The sequence below is a fragment of the Limulus polyphemus genome, unplaced genomic scaffold, assembly GCF_000517525.1.
Source record: "Limulus polyphemus unplaced genomic scaffold, Limulus_polyphemus-2.1.2 Scaffold4613, whole genome shotgun sequence".
Classification (NCBI taxonomy): Eukaryota; Metazoa; Arthropoda; class Merostomata; order Xiphosura; family Limulidae; genus Limulus; species Limulus polyphemus.
This window is the reverse complement of record NW_013670223.1, coordinates 1149-8553: the sequence shown is the minus strand read 5'-3', so window position 1 is coordinate 8553 and position 7405 is coordinate 1149. Positions and strand designations below refer to the sequence as shown.

The window sequence follows — 7405 nt, the reverse complement described above, 5'->3', positions numbered from 1 at the left end:
ACGTTATATGGGTTATAAGTTAAAGTGGGAAAACGTTATATGGGTTATAAGTTAAAGTGGGAACACGTTATATGGGTTATAAGTTAAAGTGGGAAAACGTTATATGGGTTATAAGTTAAAGTGGGAACACGTTATATGGGTTATAAGTTAAAGTGGGAAAACGTTATATGGGTTATAAGTTAAAGTGGGAACACGTTATATGGGTTATAAGTGAAAGTGGGAACACGTTATATGGGTTATATGTTAAAGTGGGAACACGTTATATGGGTTATAAGTTAAAGTGGGAACACGTTATATGGGTTATAAGTTAAAGTGGGAACACGTTATATGGCTTATAAGTTAAAGTGGGAACACGTTATATGGGTTATAAGTTAAAGTGGAAAATATATTCTATATTTTGGAGTTTTCGTGCATTACAAAATAATGACCAACTTACTGGTTTCTCTGAGAAAGAAAGCCCCACAGTGGCACAGCGGTATGTCTACGGACTTATACTGCTGGAAACCGGGTTTCGATACCCGTGGTGGGCAGAGAACGGATAGCCCTTTGTGTAGCTTTGTGCTTAATAACAAACAACATCTGAGAAAGAAGAGCGCTTGTTGGAGCTTTCTTGCGACGCAACATTTAGGTCAGAGGTTAAAAGAAATTCACTTAAGGAGTATCCAGAACCCGCAGAGAAAGTAGTTTGTTTTCTGACGCAATTTGCATTTTTGTGTGTTCTATAGCAAAGCCACATCAGGCTATCTACTGTGTCCAACAGAATAGTGGAAACTACTGGACACTGTATATAACAACCTATAGGTTCCTTCTAGAGGGACAACAGTGTTAATTACAACTGCTAAGAGCCTATCTTTACCAAAGACAATGAAGTTGACACAGCTTTGGAGTTTCCACAATTGCCTGAGTACCTGCAGTCACTCATACCAAACGTACACTAAATGTGTACACACATGGACATTGAACTGAAGATAGACTGTATGATATGTGGACACTGAATGTACACTAACTGTACACACACACACATGATCATCATCAAACTGAAAATAGAGTTTATGATGTGTGGAGTAAAGATCCAGCTCTGGTGTATATTCTCTAGGTTAGGAATATATATTAGAGTGACTCATCTCCACTAATATGGTACTGCCTCTTATACATGCACTAAAGTAACAAGTGCTGCACACTGACTCCCAGTAACACGATTACTGGTAACGAAATGACACGAGGATCTCTGACTCACAAGACCATTTTCTATAAATGAAGATGTTCAGGATTAGTAACAAAAAAAATCCGTACCTTTTCAGAGTCATTTAACCAATACAATTTGTACAGAGATTAAATATGAACATTAAATTTAAAAATGTAGAAATAAAGTAACACTGGTAATGGTAATTTGACCCCTACAAATGTGGGACATTTTCATCAATAAGATTCATAAAGCATTCTTCTATAACACAACTACTAGATACTGATGTCATCTCTAGAAATAAATATATTCGAATGAGAATAAAAGAATATCACGTTTACTGGCTACAAATACTGAAGTCGCACCTTACGACAGAAATGTCTTTATCACAACGGTACAAGCAGAATCTCTCTCTCTCTCCTGTAGAGTCAAAGCAACAACTAAGAAATGTCATCTTCAACATCCAGATGGAGTTAGACTCCTGTGAAACAAACTGTGTAGCTAGGAAAACTGTACCAATAGCCATGTATAGATCAGCTTTATTATAACTAGTTATTCTCAATTTATGTAATATTTATACTCTATTCCTTAGTTTCACAACCTTTTGTTGCTTAATCTTTGTATTTTGCCAATTACCTTCCCTCTGGTTGGCAGTTCAAAATTAAGTACAATGCAGATAGCCTTAGTAGCTTTACCATAACCCAAAAACAAATATAAAGCTTTCTTGGCTGAAAGGGCAATCATAGGTGGTGGAAATAGAACCAAATCCATAAATCTGATATCACAATAATCAGTAATCATGCCCCAAATTAGAACAGACTTGAATTATTCAAAAAAAGTAATAATAATAATGAATAATAAAGGCAATATTTCAAATACTTGAATAGTTGGAATAATAGAAATAAAGCAATCAGCAGAAACATGATTCTTTTTTTATATGACACTAGTTGATGTAATCAATGCCCAATGGATTATATTAATTAATCTAACCAGCATCTATACAGTGATACGATTTCCTCCTTTAAATTTTACTAAATATTTCTATGCATACTATCTTAAAATTCTGTCCAACTTTGTTTATTAAATTTGGTACAAAGCTACTCAAGGGTTATTTGCTTAATTACTAGCTAACATACCGTCTACAATGCTTTAGAGATTTTCAAATAGCTATCTATGCCCAGATTATTTTCTTCGTTAACTTATTTTTCCCAGCAAGCTACAGAATAATTAGTGCTGCAATAACCGATATGTCCAAACTTAAACTCGATGACGAGGAACCAACTTTGAGACTAATAATGGCTGGAGACGGTTCGAATGGGTAATGAAGAAAAACTTTAATATAAGTTTAACATAACAGCAAATGTACAACGTTTCAACAAGGTTCTGTCATCATTAGGTACAAGTACAAGGTACAATGTAAACTACTTGTACCTGATGATGACAAAACCTTGTTGAAACGTTGAACATTTGCTGTTATGTTAAACTTATATTAGAGTTTTTCTTCATTACCCATTTGAGCCGTCTCCAAGCATCATATGTCCAAACTTACTTTTATTAAGATTAAAAAGAATATTCTACGTGTAAAACCAGTCAGTACAACACTGTCAGTACAATATGAAATACTCATTGCTTTAACATCATCTGCAAATTTAACTACTTCTTACATTATCACCATTATTAATGACAATGAGAAATGGCAACTAACCTAGCATAAAACCCTGATGAACACAACATTTAACATTAATTAATCCACTGTAACTTCACCGCATTATCAATGAGAATTTATAAAATTCCTTAAAAATATAGCACTATTTTTGTGTGTTCATTTGTTAAATATTTAATAAAAAATCCAAATAGAAAAAAAACAGCAGAAAGTTAACATCTGTTAAAAGTTCAAAGAATATCCAGAGCCTAAAATCAGGAGTAACTTAATGATTATAAGCTAATAAAGTACAGGAGGAATAATGAAGTAGGATACAACTCCGGACTAATGTAGGAACACCCATACAGCCGATGATGAGAAATGAAATACATATTAGAGTTTTATGGGTATCACACAGCTATTAACATGAATATCCACGACTCATCTCTGCTCTTACACAACGTGTTAAAATCTTGTTATAAGTCTACTTTTATATTAATATCCGTATCTAACACAAACGGTCAAATTTTAAACAATTAATAAACTTCATTCATTGTTACTGAGAGTTAGAATAATTAATAATGAAGGACAAAGTATCCAACCCTACTGTTAACACCTACAACAAAACTTTCAATGGTCACATAAGAGACGAGTTTTCTTCACATATTTTTCTGAAGTAGTTAACTGAATATTGAAAAAATATAACTGGTAATATACACGACAGTCTAGGTACTGTGTCAGCTGTGTAAAGGTTTAAATTTTGGATAGTTTGTAATTAAACTCTGTTGAATTTGACACTTTTATGTCACGCTGGACCTGGATACTCAAACATTAATACATGATTTACAAATTTCTGTTGTCAGATAAACTTTTTAATTTTATATAGTATACTTTCCTCCAGACTATTTTTTTATATTATTTGTGTGGTTACTCAGGTAATCTTATTTCTGTGCATTTATTTTCATCATGTATTTTTTGTACCATTCTTCATTTGAATTCAATAAAAGTTGAAGTCTGTGCAATAGTAATTATTATCTACGGGACCTTTCTGGATAGTCACATCACACTATTGTGTACACAAACAGTAATTTTTATTAAAGAATAAAAAAGCCATGCTGTTCACACGTGTGATAAATAAGATAGGACTAACAACCTCACACCTTTGGGACTAGTGCCTCAGTAGTAATTTACTCTAAACATCTTTATATTTCCATAAAGCTGGATAGCCAATGTATAATACCATTCAGTTGTTCCCACTAGCTTTACCTGTGCCATGAAAACACACTACTTTTCAGTGAATTTTGTTGAATATTTATAGTTTATGCAAGTCTAAATTAGATGATTTATTATTTGTCTAAATTTACTAAAACCGTTTTGAATTTCTGTCACTATATTATTTAATTCCAAAAACAATTAGTACTCAGTACTCTATCACTAGTACTAGTATCAGTTAGTAGTAGTACCAATACTAATAATAATACCATTCCTAACTTGTAAATGTAAGCCTAATTAAATACATGTTCTGTAAAATGTAATTTTTCTGGTTTGTATGACTGGTTTTCCTTCTTTATTTAACATTAAAATATTAGCTTGTTTCTAAGAGTATGTTATAAGTATTATAATGTAATATGTCCCGACATAAAGGATAAGTTAATTAGCTTTGACACGATTAGGCATGAACTGATGAAGTCCAAACTTGACCAAAGCAGACTTGAAACATATAATTTCCAAAACATGGACCGAGTTCCGCTGAATAAATCAATTTGTGGGGAAAGAAAATCCATAATTTCTATTTCTTCTCAACTCAGGTTAGGTTAATTAGTATTAACAATTAGCCTAAGTTAGTAATACAACTAAAATATTAGCCTCAAACTTTGACATTAAAATTTCGTTTTACAAACTATTCAGTAGTCTTGCTAACGTAACATGTAACTAAATAATTAAACTTAGAAACAGAAGTTGAATTTACTCACTCGAGTGGAGAGTTTTGTTTGTTCAAGGAAATAAATTTTCGTTCTGTGTTTTAAAAACTTTCCTTAACGTTACCTCTTTATTGAAGTTAATTTGGGGTTGCTAGATTTCGGTTAGAAATATAAGCAACTCAGACTTTGAAAATATGTCCAAAACCAACTTAACTTTCCTCCTGCTTCCTCTTCAGTCACGTGAACATTAAGTTGCTTCAATTAATTTTGAATAATAAAATAATCATAATATTTATAAAATACTCGAGAAAACTGCAAACCAAGACACAAAAATAGTTACTGGGCGATGCATACAAATTAAACAAACATAACCTTAACTCTACAATTTTACTTGAAGTGAGAAACCCCCTGAAAGCTAAATATAAAATAAAAAACAACAGTTCGTTTTATTCATCTTACCTTTAAGTTTTTAATGTTTTAGTTTCTGGTCCAGCATCCACCGTCAATTCTTGGGTTACTCTTTACCAAGGAATTGTAGGATCGACCGTAACTGTATAACACCCTCACGGCTGATAGGGTGAATATGTTTGGCGACTAAAGTTTACTACTGTTTCATTGAACCTGTTCTACTACTGCTAGAGACAGAAGAGTTGAACTGCCAGTTCCACAACGATTTGTTTGTTTGTTTGTTTTTAATTTCGCGCAAAGCTACACGAGGGCTATCTGCGCTAGCCGTCCCTAATTTAGCAGTGAAAGACTACAGGGAAGGTAGATAGTCATCACCACCCACCGCCAACTCTTGGGCTACTCTTTTTCCAACGATTAGTGGGATTGATCGTAACAAGTAACGCCAGCACGGCTAAAGGGCGAGCATGTTTGGTGGGACGAGGATTCGAACCCGCGACACTCAGATTGCGAGTCAAATGCCCTAACCACCTGGCCATGCCGGGCCCTTCCACAACGAAGATTTACAAGAGCAGTAAATGTGATAACACATCCGTAATAATATAATAAACGATATCTATTCAACATTTTTTGTTAAACAACACACCACCCCCATTACAACCGAACGTCGTGTATAAATGGAAACGAATACTATTAACATTGTTCTCGTGCTGTGTTAGCTGTCGTGATCGTTTTTAAATTCTGCCAGTAAAGATCTGATCCGGTGTCAGTGATTTACAGAAACTTAATTTATTGTTTTGTTTCATTGTTTGTTTGTTGAATTTCACACAAAGCTACTCGAGGGCTATCTGCACTAGCCGTATCTATCGAGAAGACAGCTAGTCAACACCACCCACCGCCAATTCGTGGGCTCTTTTTTACCAATGGATAGTGGGATTGACCGACACTTTATAACGCCCTCATGACTGAAAAAACGAACATTTTCGGTGACGAAATTCGAACCTGCGGCCAATAGATTGCAAGGTCGAGTGCCCTAAACACCAAACCATGCCATGCCCCCCCTCCCTTTATTTATAGTCGATAGTCAATACTTCAAAAAAAAACGTGTTTAAGATTCCAAGAATACATATTGCCTTTATAGCGCGTAGCTTGTTACACATATTTTACGAAAGAAATTATTTGATCTTATAAATCATTTCAATGTACTAATGTAAACCGCTAGAAATTCTCGAAACAGTTTTACATAAAAATTAAATTTTCACTCCATTTTAATTCATTTCAGTGCCTGTAGGTAGCGCTAGAGTATAACAATCGTACCAAATAAAGAAACAGTTTAAAATTGTCAAAAAGAAATGTATTCTTGATATTTTGGCATGGTTGGCTAACATGTATCTGAAACTTTACGGAATATATTGATCATTTGTTTGTGAAACGTTATGTCTTATGGATTTTCTGTCTACTCTTATATACTTATAATACTTGAAAACTGTATGGTATAATGTATGGTTTTAAAAGGTAGTAAATGATATATTCTAGATTAGTTAAACTGTTATTTATACAATAGCTGTCAGGATGATGTTTAATTTTATTATTATTATATTAAGAGGATTATTTTGCATTGTTAACTTGGTATATGGATTTAGGACTAACCTAAGTATCCTCTGCTGTCCAAATCTTGTCAGATATTATTGGGTTTACGGCCGAAAATATAGTTAACAGCAAGGGTACCCAACGATGAAACCTTTATAAGGAAGAACGTAAGAACAGTATATTTAATTAGCTATAGTTAATAAAGAGTTGATTTTTATGTCGATAAATTGATCTGATCGGAATATCAATTACTTTGAATTACGCTTCTCTTGATTTTTTTTTATAATTACTCGGTTAATAAGCATAATATATATCTTGCTTCTGTTATTTTTAACCATCCTTATAATGATTAACTGTGCATATTAATCAAGCTTTTTTTATTCAAGTTACTAACCTTCAATCTTTCAAATATTCCCAAAAACTTTTGAGCAAACTCTTTTGTAAATTTTTAGATACGAACAAAAGCATAAAATAGAAATCAGACATTAGTAAATATATGTATATATATATATATATACATATACAGTTAAAATTTATCTGACCGTCTGGTATATCGACAGCGCCGCCTAGTGGTTAATGTGTCGGACTATTGATCCGACATCCGGAATTAGTGTTCTGTTAATAAAATAAAAAATCACGGTCCGCATTATTCGATTAGAGTAG

The 7405-nt window shown here is 33.2% G+C and overlaps 1 long non-coding RNA gene across 3 annotated transcripts in view; it reads right to left on the bottom strand.

Moving 5' to 3' along the window:
* Window positions 1-4962, bottom strand: part of LOC111088867 — a 13285-nt gene extending 8323 nt beyond the window's left edge. For all 3 annotated transcript variants that reach the window (XR_002613249.1, XR_002613251.1, XR_002613250.1), the window contains exon 1: window positions 4799-4962. This is a non-coding gene — a long non-coding RNA (uncharacterized LOC111088867). The remainder of the gene's footprint in view (window positions 1-4798) is intronic.
* Between the last annotated feature and the right edge of the window lie 2443 nt (window positions 4963-7405).